The sequence below is a fragment of the Neolamprologus multifasciatus genome, chromosome 10, assembly GCF_963576455.1.
Source record: "Neolamprologus multifasciatus chromosome 10, fNeoMul1.2, whole genome shotgun sequence".
In the NCBI taxonomy this organism is placed as follows: domain Eukaryota; kingdom Metazoa; phylum Chordata; class Actinopteri; order Cichliformes; family Cichlidae; genus Neolamprologus; species Neolamprologus multifasciatus.
This window is the reverse complement of record NC_140448.1, coordinates 3,190,655-3,204,258: the sequence shown is the minus strand read 5'-3', so window position 1 is coordinate 3,204,258 and position 13,604 is coordinate 3,190,655. Positions and strand designations below refer to the sequence as shown.

General features: G+C 39.9%; 1 protein-coding gene across 1 annotated transcript in view; it reads left to right on the top strand.

Moving 5' to 3' along the window:
* Window positions 1–1,042: 1,042 nt before the first annotated feature.
* The window catches only part of LOC146509360 (zinc finger BED domain-containing protein 4-like), a 54,156-nt gene continuing 41,594 nt past the window's right edge, over window positions 1,043–13,604 (top strand). Inside the window, exon 1 of the mRNA XM_085174273.1 lies at window positions 1,043–4,348. The gene's annotated coding sequence lies outside the window, so the exon portion shown is untranslated. The remainder of the gene's footprint in view (window positions 4,349–13,604) is intronic.

Genomic DNA, 13,604 nt, shown 5'->3' with positions numbered 1-13,604 from the left:
TTATGTGCTGCCATATAAAATTTATAAATGGTTCAAAAAAAACTTTCTCACTAAAGTTCAACATACAGCACTCTGTAGTTATTCAGATAGTCAAAATTATCTGAACATTTAAATATTTTATTTTCTCAATTTGTTTTTGCTCAAAAACACAGTGTACTTTATGTAAACAAGGTGTGGTGGCCCTAAAATGTAAAATGTTGGGTAAATTTTGTGTTAATGTGTTGGTCTTAAATAAAACTAAGGTGTAACACTGAATTGATTGACAATTTATACTTTATATTTTAAAAAACACTCAAATGAAGTGGGGACATTTTTGACCCCTGAGGACCACAGGTGTTATTATGTGCTGCCATTTAAAATTTATAAACGCTTGAAAAAAAACTTTCTCACTAAAGTTCAACATACAGCACTCTTTAGTTAGACAAATAGTCAAAATTATCTAAACAATTAAATATTTTATTTTCTTGTTTTATTTACACTCGAAAACACAGTGTACTTTATGTAAACAAGGTGTGGTGGCCCTAAAATGTAAAATGTTGGGTAAATTTTGTGTTAATGTGTTGGTCTTAAGTAAAACTAAGATGTAACACTGAATTGATTGACAATTTATACTTTATACTTTAAAAAACAGTCAAATGAAGTGGGGACATTTTTGACCCCTGAGGACCACAGGTGTGATTATGTGCTGCCATTTAAAAAATTTAAATGGTTCAAAAAAAAAATTCTCACTAAAGTTCAACATACAGCACTCTGTAGTTAGTCAGATAGTCAAAATTATCTAAACAATTAAATATTTAATTTTCTTGTTTTATTTTCGCTTAAAAAACAGGGTGTATTTTTTGTAAACAAGGTGTGGTGGCCCTAAAATGTAAAATGTTGGGTAAATTTTGTGTTAATGTGTTGGTCTTAAGTAAAACTAAGATGTAACACTGAATTGATTGACAATTTATACTTTATACTTTAAAAAACACTCAAATGAAGCGGGGACAGTTTTGACCCCTGATCACCCCAGTTGTATGGAAATCGGGGGGACATTATGAGGGTTAATACTTATGGGGTGAGAGGAATTGCATTAAACTGGTTAAGTAGTTATCTAGAAAATAGGACCCAGTATGTGCATTATTTAGGCAATTCCTCTGAAAGACTGAAAATTGAATGTGGGGTTCCTCAAGGGTCTGTTTTGGGACCAAAACTTTTTAATTTATATATAAATGATATTTGTGATGTGTCCAAAATGTTAAATTTCGTTTTGTTTGCTGATGATACAAATTTTTATTGTGCTGGGGATAAATTGAAAGAATTGGCTGAATTAATGGTTTCTGAAATGGAAAAACTAAAAAAATGGTTTGATGTAAACAAATTATCTTTGAACTTGACAAAAACAAAATTTATGATATTTGGAAATCGGGTAAAAGAGGATGAAGTAATTCTGTCCATTGATGGAGTTTTGATTGAGAGAGTTACTGAACTCTGTTTTTTGGGGGTAGTATTGGATGATAAATTAAAATGGAAATCTCATATTGAACATGTTAGAAAAAAGATGGTTAAAAATATTTATATTCTGGGTAATGCCAGAGATATATTAGATTATAAGGCAATGCGTATTTTATATTTCTCACTAATTTTCCCCTATCTCAGTTATTGTGCTGAGGTGTGGGGGAATACATATGCGACTTATATACATCCTCTATACTTGCTACAGAAGAAAGTGGTACGAATGGTTCATAATGTTAAATATAGAGAACATACAAATAATTTGTTTATAAAATCGAAATTGTTGAAATTTGAAGACTTAGTGAAATTACAGACATTATTATTCATGTGCAAGGCAAAAAATAACACATTACCTCTTAAGTTACAAAGTTTGTTTGTATTGTGTTCAGGAAGTGGGGACAGTAGAAGGAAGTTTGACTTTAAGCATAAGTTTGTTAAGACCACACAAAGGCAAATGTGTCCGACAGTTAAAGGTATAAGAATATGGAATTCTCTTGAAAATAATCTTAAGAGTTGTACAAACATGCACCGTTTTAAAATGTGTTACACACTTAAAAGGATAAATCAGTATGAAGAACATGAAAGTAATTAGGGCTAAATGTGGAAGAAAATTTTTTTTATTGCCATTTAATGCTGTATATTGCTGATTATATTGATTTGTTGTTTAGTTTTGCATTGTTACACAAAGATACATGTTAGAGGGTTTTTTGGGGGGTATTGGCGCCCTCTTGTAAGACTATTTGGATTGCAGATAGGGGGCAGGTGCTAACAAGAATTTATTCTTCTTCCTGCTCCTTTTCACCCATGGGTGCAGTGTCATATTAATGGGAAGGAGGTTCTGTATGTAGGAAAAGAAACACTGTTGAACCATGTGTGAAATAAATAAAGAAATGAAACGCCACGCAACTTGTTACGTACAGCTCAAGTGCCAAGCCGTGCATGTGTATTTGTTTGGGAAGCAGCCAGCCGCCGTGCGGCCGGGTAATGGAGAAAATGAGTGTTCCGACTAGAGAAAAGTCTAGGTGACCAAGTTACCGAAGAGAGCACAGATGACGGTTCCAATGCCGGAGAGATTGTCGAAAGGAAAGGCCAGAGAAGTTCCGTAGTGTGGAGGTATTTCGGCTATTTGAAGTCTGACAAAAAACAGAGTAACGCGCACTGTAAATTGTGCCGAAAGCATGTTCGCACAAAGTCTGGAAATACAACAAACCTTTTTTATCACCTGAAGCAGTGCCACCCACGCTCAATCTCTGACTGAAAGCGCTAATTCGTCATCGAAAACAACCAGGGGAATCCCTGTGAAGCAGCAACAGTGATTTGAGTCTGCTTTCTCCAGCGTCTTACCATATGACAAAAAAGCTAAGAGACATAGCAACATAACGAATGCCATAGCTTACTGTCTTGCTAAAGACATGCTACCAATAAACACGGTCCACAATGAAGGATTCAAGCAGCTAATTAAGGTAATGGATCCTCGTTACCAACTCCTTGAACATAAACATGTCTCTCAGACAGCGCTTCCAAAGCAATATTATAAGTTAGTCAATTTTGTCTCTTCTTCTGTAAAATAAACTAAGATTTATTTTTAGAATTAATATTTTGTTTCTAAGTGGAACCGACAATTTAGTAGTCTGTTTTGTTTGTTCTATTTTGAAACTTAAAGGCTTTAGCGGCTACTTTTTGTGTAGTTTGTAATATTTGCCTTTATTTTGCCTAAACTGAAGCCTCATTTTAAGTACATCTGCCCTGTTGAACTTATTATGGGAAATAAATATTTAAATCAAAACAAGCTGCTGATTATTTCACATTTTACTTGTGAGCAACAGCACATTTAAATCTTACATATATAGTTATTTGGCTTATATCGTGATATATATCGTTACCGCACATGCTTCAAATTATATTGCGATATGGATTTTAGGCCATATCGCCCAGCCCTACTCAAAAGGTCTCATCAAGTCCCGATTTAATTCGATTTATGCTGTGTTATCAGTGTTTGCATTGATAGCATGGCTGTGGTGTCATATCAGTGTATGCTCTCGGTGTTTGCTGATATCAAACTGTGGTATGAGGACCACTGTGGGTTAATCTTTGTAGTGATACTCACTCCGTTTTTTATTTATACCTGGTTTAATTCTGGTATAGTTGAATATTTGTATATAATCCCCGCAGCTGTCAGACTCTATAACAGGGGTCACCAGCCTTTCTTAAAACTGAGAGTGAGAGAGAATTGTGAACAGTTTGGTTCATCTTTAGTTATATGGTTCTATCCAGCATATTCTATCTTGATATGCTGTCTTATCACAGGTTAATTTTTCAAAAATATTAACAATGATTTATGCAAGGAAAGGGCTACATACAACTCTTTATTTCTATTAATGTCTTACTTCATTCCTACCTGATTGACATGTTTATGAATTATGAGTGATTGGCTCACTGTAGTGGTAAAAGTGGCTACCAATCAAATTATGATATGTTAAAGTTAAAACAAAACACAACTGACTGTTTTATATTATATCTAATATATATTATGTAATTATCCTTATAATTACAAAATGTTTTATGTAAGATTTATGTTTTGTAATTTAAATCTGACATCACAAAATTATTTTGGTTTTAGTTTGAATATTTTGTAATTTTTTGTAATTTTGTAACTGCAGTACACATAATACTAATTTTGAACAATTTTGTCCAGGTTCCTTGACACCAGGGACTCCTCCAGGACCATTGCGTTCAGTTACAGAGTCGGTGTGTCCACGGTGTGCCAGATCATCCCCCAGGTAGCGACGGCCATCTGGGACTGTCTAGTGGACGACTTCATGGCTGTGCCTTCACCTGGAGACTCATAGAGAAAGTATATACAGTGGTCCCTCATTTATTGCAGCAGGGTTTCTCAGAATAACTAGCCCCTCGCCACACACTTTATACACTTTATTATTTTTTATTTTTTACACACACACATGAAGATTAGTCACAGTTCTCACAAGTTGATTCTCACAGTGCAAACCTTTGTAGATTTCAAAACGTAAAAGTATCATTATGCCGTGTTTTTTCTTCGTCTGCCTGCCACTTTTGTGCTTCTTTTTCCCTCCAGGAGTGATGATGTCATCATCACTCCATAAGCCAATGAGATTATCACATGACATTTATGAACAGGGATATCTCTTTTTAACTGTTTTCAATTTAACGTGATATTTAAGTGTTTCTTAGTTTTAGACTAGTTGGTTAGTCTATTTCAATGTTTTAAACCATATCCCAGGTTTTTACTTCACCATTTATGGAGTTTTAACAAGCAAATAAAAGACAGAGCTTAATTCTGTAAAGATTAGATGAAAAATACTCAAAGGATAAATTCAATTGGTTTATTATTTTGTTACATAAGTTGAAAAAAGTAAAACAAGTAACTACAGAAACAACATAAAAGGAAACTTAAACAATCAAATAAATAAATGAAGGGGGGGGGGGAGGGGGGGAAGGGGAGGGGGGAGGAGAGAAAACCCCAACAATCCCCTCTGAGCAAGCACTAGGCGACAGTGGGGAGGAAAAACTGCCTTTTAACGGGCAGAAGCCTCCAGCAGAACCAGGCTCAGGAGGGGGCAGTCAACTGCTGGGACTGGTTGGGGGGGGGAGGGTGAAAAAAAGAAAAAAGATTAAGAAGGTAGGGAATATGTGTTAGGAGAGAAAGGGAGAGGGGGGACAGGAGAGGTGAAAATTCAGATGGATCACAGGTGGAGGAGGACGAGGCTAAATCATCTGAATAACCAGCAGACGCCTCTTTTCTTCATTTCCAGGTATTTTTCCATGAGCGCTTTTTTCTCCAGGATAAGGGTTCTCAACTGATCGTTTGTTTCTGCATTTTGCTCCTCGAGTTGCTTGCATCTTTGCTCCATTTCTTTTAATCCTGCTTGTTCTTTGCTAGGCATTTCTTCCGGGTCTTTGTACGTTGCCTCCTCCATTTGATTTGCCTTGCACATGTCTGTATTTCTCTCTTGTTTTTTCTTGTACATCTCTTCTATCAGGTCAATTTTTCTCTTGAATACTTGATGCATAAGCAGCAGGTATTCATATTTTTTCTCTTGTTGTTGCTTTTGTGCCTGCATTTCACTTATTTGGCTCTTCAAGTCACTGACCCTCAACAACATCTCATTCATGAGCTCTGAGTGTTTTTTCCTCATTCCATCGATCGTACACTGCATCTCTGAACATTGTCTTTCCAGTATTTCCTTTTCTCTTTCCAGGTCAGGTGTTTTTTCCCTCATTTCATTACAAAATTCTCGCAGTTCTAGATTCCTTCTCTCAAAGTCCTGGAGAATACGTTTTTCTTCTTCCTGTTTCTCTTTTTCTTCAAGAAGCTCTTTATTTTTGCACTCTGTTTCATCAAACCTGACTTTCAGCTCTACGTACATTTCCCTCATGGCTTTGAGTTTGTCCTCCATTGGTATTTCTTTTTCTCTTTCCAGTTCAGGTGTTTTGTCCCTCATTTCATTACAAAATTCTCGCAGTTCTAGATTCCTTCTCTCAAAATCCTGGAGAATACGTTTTTCTTCTTCCTGTTTCTCTTTTTCTTCAAGAAGCTCTATATTTTTGAACTCTGTTTCACCAAACCTGACTGCCAGATCTACGCACATTTCCCTCATGTCTTTGAGTTTGCGCTGCAATCGTATTGTCTTTTTTCTTTCCAGTTCAGATGTTTTTTCCTTCATTTCATTACAAAATTCTTGCAGTTCTAGATTCCTTCTCTCAAAGTCCTGGAGAATACGTTTTTCTTCTTCCTGTTGCTTTTTTTCTTCAAGAAGCTCTTTCAGTTTGTGCTCCATTTGTATTTCCTGTTCAGTCTTCTGTTGGCGGATTTTTTCAATTGTTTTCTCAGCTTCATCGAGCTTTCCTTGAAGTATCTGTATCTCCTCAATAGTAGCTTTCTTTCCTTGAAGCTGGGCAGATGTTTCTTTTAATTCAGCACTCTGTGTTCCCGATGAAAAAATACGGGAAAAAAAATTCTTTCGTCCTTGACCAAACTTCATTCCCTCATTGATAATTTTTATATCAGGCTGCCGTTGCTGTTTTCCTTCCAGGTCTTTATTTCGTGCTTCCAATTGTCTGCACTTCTCCTCTAGTTGAAGCTTCTCTTCTTCAATTTGTTTAACTTTGTCATGGAGGTCAGAGTTTTCCTTCTGACTTTCCTGTAATGCCCTTTGGATTGATAAGACAACATCCATGGTTATTTCTCCTGAAGAGATTGGCTGGCCAGACCACGAAGGAGAGGCAGCATTATTTATTTTTCTTTGTCGGCGTTTTCGTCCCATGTTGGAGCCTGTGCACAGTGACTCTGAAAAGGCTTAGAAATATTTCCAAATGTATCTCGTGTTGAACGTTTGAAGTCTGCGAACAAACTGCTTTAAAATTGCTGCTTCTGATCCCTATTTATAGACTTCAGAACTTCAAAGGATCAAAGGTATTAATGATGTCACATCTTGTGACATCATCATTCCATAAGCCAATCAGATTGTCACATGACATTTTAGAATGGAGATGTGGTTTTTTTTGTTTTTTTGTTGTTTTTTTTTAAAGTTGTTTTGAGTTTTCACCATTTGCTCCAGGAGCTGCGCCTGGATGACGGCCGCTTTCAGCAGTACTGTAATGTTTGCATGCCTCAAACATTAATGATGACACCTTCAGTATTTCTCAGTTCCATTCTTTAATTCTCAGGCTTGCAGCGGCAACACAGTCTGCAGCGCTAACTTGTTCATCTACCGTTTTCTGTTGTCTCCTTTTTCTATATCCTCCGTCTGCCTTGCATTCGACCTTTCAAAATAAAAGTTCTGTAAACATCACAATCACCTCCTTTCTTTTTTTCTTTAACAAACTTAGGTACTCAGTGAGGTGAATTATTAATCGGAACCTATGATAACAACACCTAATAAAATTACTGAACGTTCTTATTACTTGAGTTTCTCCACACCTAAACATCACTTAAACAGCACTGCATTTGCGCAGATCTCTGACTAATCACTATCAACATTCAACACTAGAATACTGGTTACAGTGTTAGATTCAGGAACAACAAACATGTTACACACAGCGTAACCTTTAACGGGTCACTCAGATATTCAAGTCTTAGATCTGATGTAATCAGACAGATGCATAGGTACGCGTCTGTTTGATCTGACTGGGTATCTGGGCTTGTCTGTTAAGGCGGGGTCGACATGTCGTCCAGGTGGGGCATCTTCAAGTCCATGTCTGATTTTCTTGAAGAATGAGGCATTCCTGACAATTGAGTGTCCATCCCTTGTAGCTGTAATTTCAGAACCCTTAACTTTAGTCACTTTATAGGGTTTTGCATTGTATGGTGTGGATAATTTGTTGTGCTTGGGTTGGCGATGCAGCACTGTGTCACCCATACTTAGTGAGTGTGGTCTGGCGCGACGAGTTGCATCTGCGATCACCTTCATCTTGATCTTTGCACTATCATCCCTTGCTCTCACTTCAGCATCTGAACACTTCCGTGGAGTGGTGTTAACGAAAGGGAGCTTGGTGTATAGCTGGCGTTGAAACAGCATTTCAGCTGGTGAGCTCGCTGTTGTGCAATGAGGTGTAGATCTGTACTCACGAAGAAAGATGTTTAGTTGCTGTCTCCATGGTGTGCCCTGCATCTCGGCAACTCTCAGTGCTTTGCATAGGGTTCTCATAAATCTCTCAGCAATGGCATTCGCCTGAGGCCAACAAGGTGTGATTTTGCGATGATGAAATCCTAGGTAGTCTGCAAACTGTGAGAAAGCCTCACTGTTAAAAGGAGGACCATTGTCAGTTTTTACTGTCCTTGGGATTCCAAACATGGAGAACACTTTGTCAATGACTGGGATAACAGAAGATGCTGATGTTGAGCGTACACTTTCAACGACTGGATAGCCAGAATACTCGTCTGTGATAACGAGCAGGTATTCCCCCGTAGGGAGTGGTCCATAAAAGTCTGCACTGACACTGTGCCAGGGCGTTTCGGGTAATGGTGACATCTGCAGAGGGTCAGTGTGTGTGACAGGTGTGCTAGCTTGGCATGGCAGACAGTTTTGAACTGCAGATTCTGCTTTCCGATCGATCTCTGGGAACCATACTTTGGTACGTAGCAGCGCTTTGGTCTTGACGATACCCTGGTGCCCTTCGTGTGCCAGTTGTATTGCTCTTTCTCGTAGGACAGTTGGAATAACTATCCTCGTGCCTCTGAGTATGAAGTCAGATGAGTCAGCTACTGTTAGTTCACTTTGAACATGTTTGAATGATTTCAAAATGTCAGCATGCTGGGATTTATCTGTTAGATGCCACGTGTTGTTCCTGATGTGACCGATGACTTCCTGCAGAACCTGGTCTTTCAGAGTCTCTGTTTTTATCTCGTGAAGTGTCATGGCTTTTGGGGTGGAGTGATAAGAGAAGAAATTGACATACTCTTCTGCAACCTTACATGCACGAGCACTTTCATTCTCCTGTGTTGGCACTGGATGACGTGACATAAAGTCAGCTGGATTATCAACACCTTTTCTGTATTCCACTCTGAAGTTATATGGCTGAAGTCTCAGTCCCCATCTTTCTATTCTGGCAGGTGGTTTTGATCTTGGGTTATTCCAGATGATTTTGAGTGCCTTGTGATCGGTCACCAGTGTGAATGGATGTCCATAAACATACAAATGGAAATGTTGGCAACTCCACACAATGGCGAGTGCTTCTTTCTCAGTCTGCGAGTATCTCGTTTCCACATCACTCAGTGCTCTGCTTGCATATGCAATAATGTGTTTCATCCCCTTTTCATCTTTTTGACAGAGGATGGCGCCCAGTCCTACTGGACTAGCATCAACAATCAGTTCAGTCTGTCTGCTGGGATAGAAGTAGGACATCGTCGTGTCGCTCGTGAGACTGACCTTGAGTGCCTGCAACGCAGTTTCTTGGTCTTGACCCCGTGTCCAAGGGGTGGCCTTGTGTGAGCCTGCGCAGTGGCTCAGAGATCGATGAGAAGTCTCTGATGAACCTTGAGCAGTAATTGGCCATGCCAAGGAGACTTTTGATGTCAGCAGGTGTTTTTGGGTTGGGAGCGTGTTGAACTGCTGCAACCTTTTTAGGATCTGCTGAAACGCCACCTGCAGAGAAGATGAAACCAAAAAACTCAAGTTTCGTTTTATTAAATTCACACTTCTCTCGATTCAGAGTAAGACCTGACTCTGATAGTCGCTTAAAGAGAGCTGTAAGATTGCTGTCATGATCAGCCTGGTCCCTGCCAAAGACTATAATGTCATCACTGAGATTTTTGACTCCGTTCAGTCCTTGCAGCGTCTGATAAATAGCATTTTGGAACACTTCAGCTGCAGAAGAGACTCCAAAGCTCAGTCTTTTATAGCGCCGAACTCCCAGATGAGTAGTGAACGTCGTAATGTAGCGGCTGTCAGGGTGTAATTCAAATTGGTGGTATCCTGCCCTGAGATCAAGTTTTGAGAACACCGTAGATCCATTCAGCTCATGGATTACATCATCAATCGTGGGCGTGACGTTCTTGTTTGATTGCACTGTTTGCTTGTCTCATGTCCACACATATCCGTACGTCGTCCGGAGTCTTTGGTTTTGGCAGTGTTACAATGGGTGAACCCCACGGTGTTTACTCAAAAAGCCATCTCTAGACCCAGCAGTCTTAGCTAATTATAGGCCAATCTCCAACCTTCCTTTCATATCAAAAATCCTTGAAAGAGTAGTTGTCAAACAGCTAACAGATCATCTGCAGAGGAATGGTTTATTGAAGAGTTTCAGTCAGGTTTCAGAGTTCATCACAGCACAGAAACAGCTTTAGTGAAGGTTACAAATGATCTTCTTATGGCCTCTGACAGTGTACTCATCTCTGTGCTTGTCCTGCTAGACCTTAGTGCAGCATTCGATACTGTTGACCATAATATCCTATTAGAGCGATTAGAACATGCTGTAGGTATTACAGGTATTGCACTGCAGTGGTTTGTATCATATCTATCTAATAGACTCCAATTTGTGCATGTAAATGGAGAGTCCTCTTCACACACTGAGGTTAATTATGGAGTTCCACAGGGTTCAGTGCTAGGACCAATTCTGTTTACATTATACATGCTTCCCCTAGGCAGCATCATTAGAAGACATAGCATACATTTTCACTGCTATGCAGATGACACCCAGCTCTATCTGTCCATGAACCCAGATAACACACACTAATTAGTTAAACTGCAGGAATGTCTTAAAGACATAAAGACTTGGATGGCTGCTAACTTTCTGCTTCTTAATTCAGATAAAACTGAGGTTATTGTACTCGGCCCTGAAAAGCTTAGAAATATGGTATCTAACCAGATTCTTACTCTGGATGGCATTACCTTGGCCTCCAGTAACACTGTGAGGAACCTTGGAGTCATTTTTGACCAGGAAATGTCCTTCAACGCACATATTAAACAAATATGTAAGACTGCGTTCTTCCATTTGCGCAACATCTCTAAAATTAGAAATATCCTGTCTCAGAGTGACGCTGAAAAACTAGTTCATGCATTTATTACTTCCAGGCTGGACTACTGTAATTCATTATTATCAGGAAGTCCTAAAAACTCGCTGAAAAGCCTTCAGTTAATCCAAAATGCTGCAGCAAGAGTCCTGACAGGGACTAGAAAGAGAGAGCATATTTCTCCTGTTTTGGCTTCCCTTCATTGGCTTCCTGTTAAATCCAGAATTGAATTCAAAATCCTGCTCCTCACATACAAGGTCTTAAATAATCAGGGCCCATCTTATCTTAATGACCTTGTAGTACCATATCACCCTATTAGAGCACTTCGCTCTCGCTCTGCAGGCCTACTTGTTGTTCCTAGAGTATTTAAAAGTAGAATGGGAGGCAGAGCCTTCAGTTTTCAGGCCCCTCTTCTGTGGAACCAGCTTCCAGTTTGGATTCGGGAGACAGACACTATCTCTACTTTTAAGATTAGGCTTAAAATTTTCCTTTTTGCTAAAGCATATAGTTAGGGCTGGACCAGGTGACCCTGAATCCTCCCTTACAGTGGGGCAAAAAAGTATTTAGTCAGCCACCGATTGTGCAAGTTCCCCCACTTAAAATGATGACAGAGGTCAGTAATTTGCACCAGAGGTACACTTCAACTGTGAGAGACAGAATGTGAAAAAAAAATCCATGAATTCACATGGTAGGATTTGTAAAGAATTTATTCGTAAATCAGGGTGGAAAATAAGTATTTGGTCAATAACAAAAATACAACTCAATACTTTGTAACATAACCTTTGTTGGCAATAACAGAGGTCAAACGTTTACTATAGGTCTTTACCAGGTTTGCACACACAGTAGCTGGTATTTTGGCCCATTCCTCCATGCAGATCTTCTCAAGAGCAGTGATGTTTTGGGGCTGTCGCCGAGCAACACGGACTTTCAACTCCCGCCACAGATTTTCTATGGGGTTGAGGTCTGGAGACTGGCTAGGCCACTCCAGGACTTTCAAATGCTTCTTACGGAGCCACTCCTTTGTTGCCGGGGCGTTGTGTTTTGGATCATTGTCATGTTGGAAGACCCAGCCTCGTTTCATCTTCAAAGTTCTCACTGATGGAAGGAGGTTTTGGCTCAACATCTCACGATACTTGGCCCCATTCATTCTGTCCTTAACACGGATCAGTCGTCCTGTCCCCTTGGCAGAAAAACAGCCCCATAGCATGAAGTTTCCACCCCCATGCTTCACAGTAGGTATGGTGTTCTTGGGATGCAACTCAGTATTCTTCTTCCTCCAAACACGACGAGTTGAGTTTATACCAAAAAGTTCTACTTTGGTTTCATCTGACCACATGACATTCTCCCAATCCTCTGCTGTATCATCCATGTGCTCTCTGGCAAACTTCAGACGGGCCTGGACATGCACTGGCTTCAGCAGCGGAACACGTCTGGCACTGCGGGATTTGATTCCCTGCCGTTGTAGTGTGTTACTGATGGTGACCTTTGTTACTTTGGTCCCAGCTCTCTGCAGGTCATTCACCAGGTCCCCCCGTGTGGTTCTGGGATCTTTGTTCACCATTCTCATGATCATTTTGACCCCACGGGATGAGATCTTGCGTGGAGCCCCAGATCGAGGGAGATTATCAGTGGTCTTTTATGTCTTCCATTTTCTGATGATTGCTCCCACAGTTGATTTTTTCACACCAAGCTGCTTGCCTATTGTAGATTCACTCTTCCCAGTCTGGTGCAGGTCTACAATTCTTTTCCTGGTGTCCTTCGAAAGCTCTTTGGTCTTGGCCATGGCGGAGTTTGGAGTCTGACTGGTTGAGGCTGTGGACAGGTGTCTTTTATACAGATGATGAGGTCAAACAGGTGCCATTCATACAGGTAACGAGTGGGGGACAGAAAAGCTTCTTACAGAAGACGTTACAGGTCTGTGAGAGCCAGGGATTTTCCTTGTTTGAGGTGACCAAATACTTATTTTCCACCCTGATTTACGAATAAATTCTTTACAAATCCTACCATGTGAATTCATGGATTTTTTTTTCACATTCTGTCTCTCACAGTTGAAGTGTACCTCTGGTGCAAATTACTGACCTCTGTCATCATTTTAAGTGGGGGAACTTGCACAATCGGTGGCTGACTAAATACTTTTTTGCCCCACTGTAGTTATGCTGCAATAGATGTAGGCTGCCGGGGGATTCCCATGATGCATTGAGTTTTTCCTTTCCAGTCACCTTTCTCACTCACTATGTATTAACAGACCTCTCTGTGTTGAATCATATCTGTTATTAACCTCTGTCTCTCTTCCACAGCATGTCTTTATCCTGTCTTCCTTCTCTCACCCCAACCGGTCGCAGCAGATGGCCGCCCCTCCCTGAGCCTGGTTCTGCCGGAGGTGTCTTCCTGTTAAAAGGGAGTTTTTCCTTCCCACTGTCGCCAAAGTGCTTGCTCATAGGGGGTCATATGATTGTTGGGTTTTTCTCTGTATCTATGAAGCGCCTTGAGGCGACTTTTGTTGTGATTTGGCGCTATATAAATAAAATTGAATTGAATTGAATTGTTGGTCCCGTAACCTTTTCAATCATGTCATCAGCTTCTAATTTCTGAAGTTCGTCCTCCACTTTTTGACGTAAAT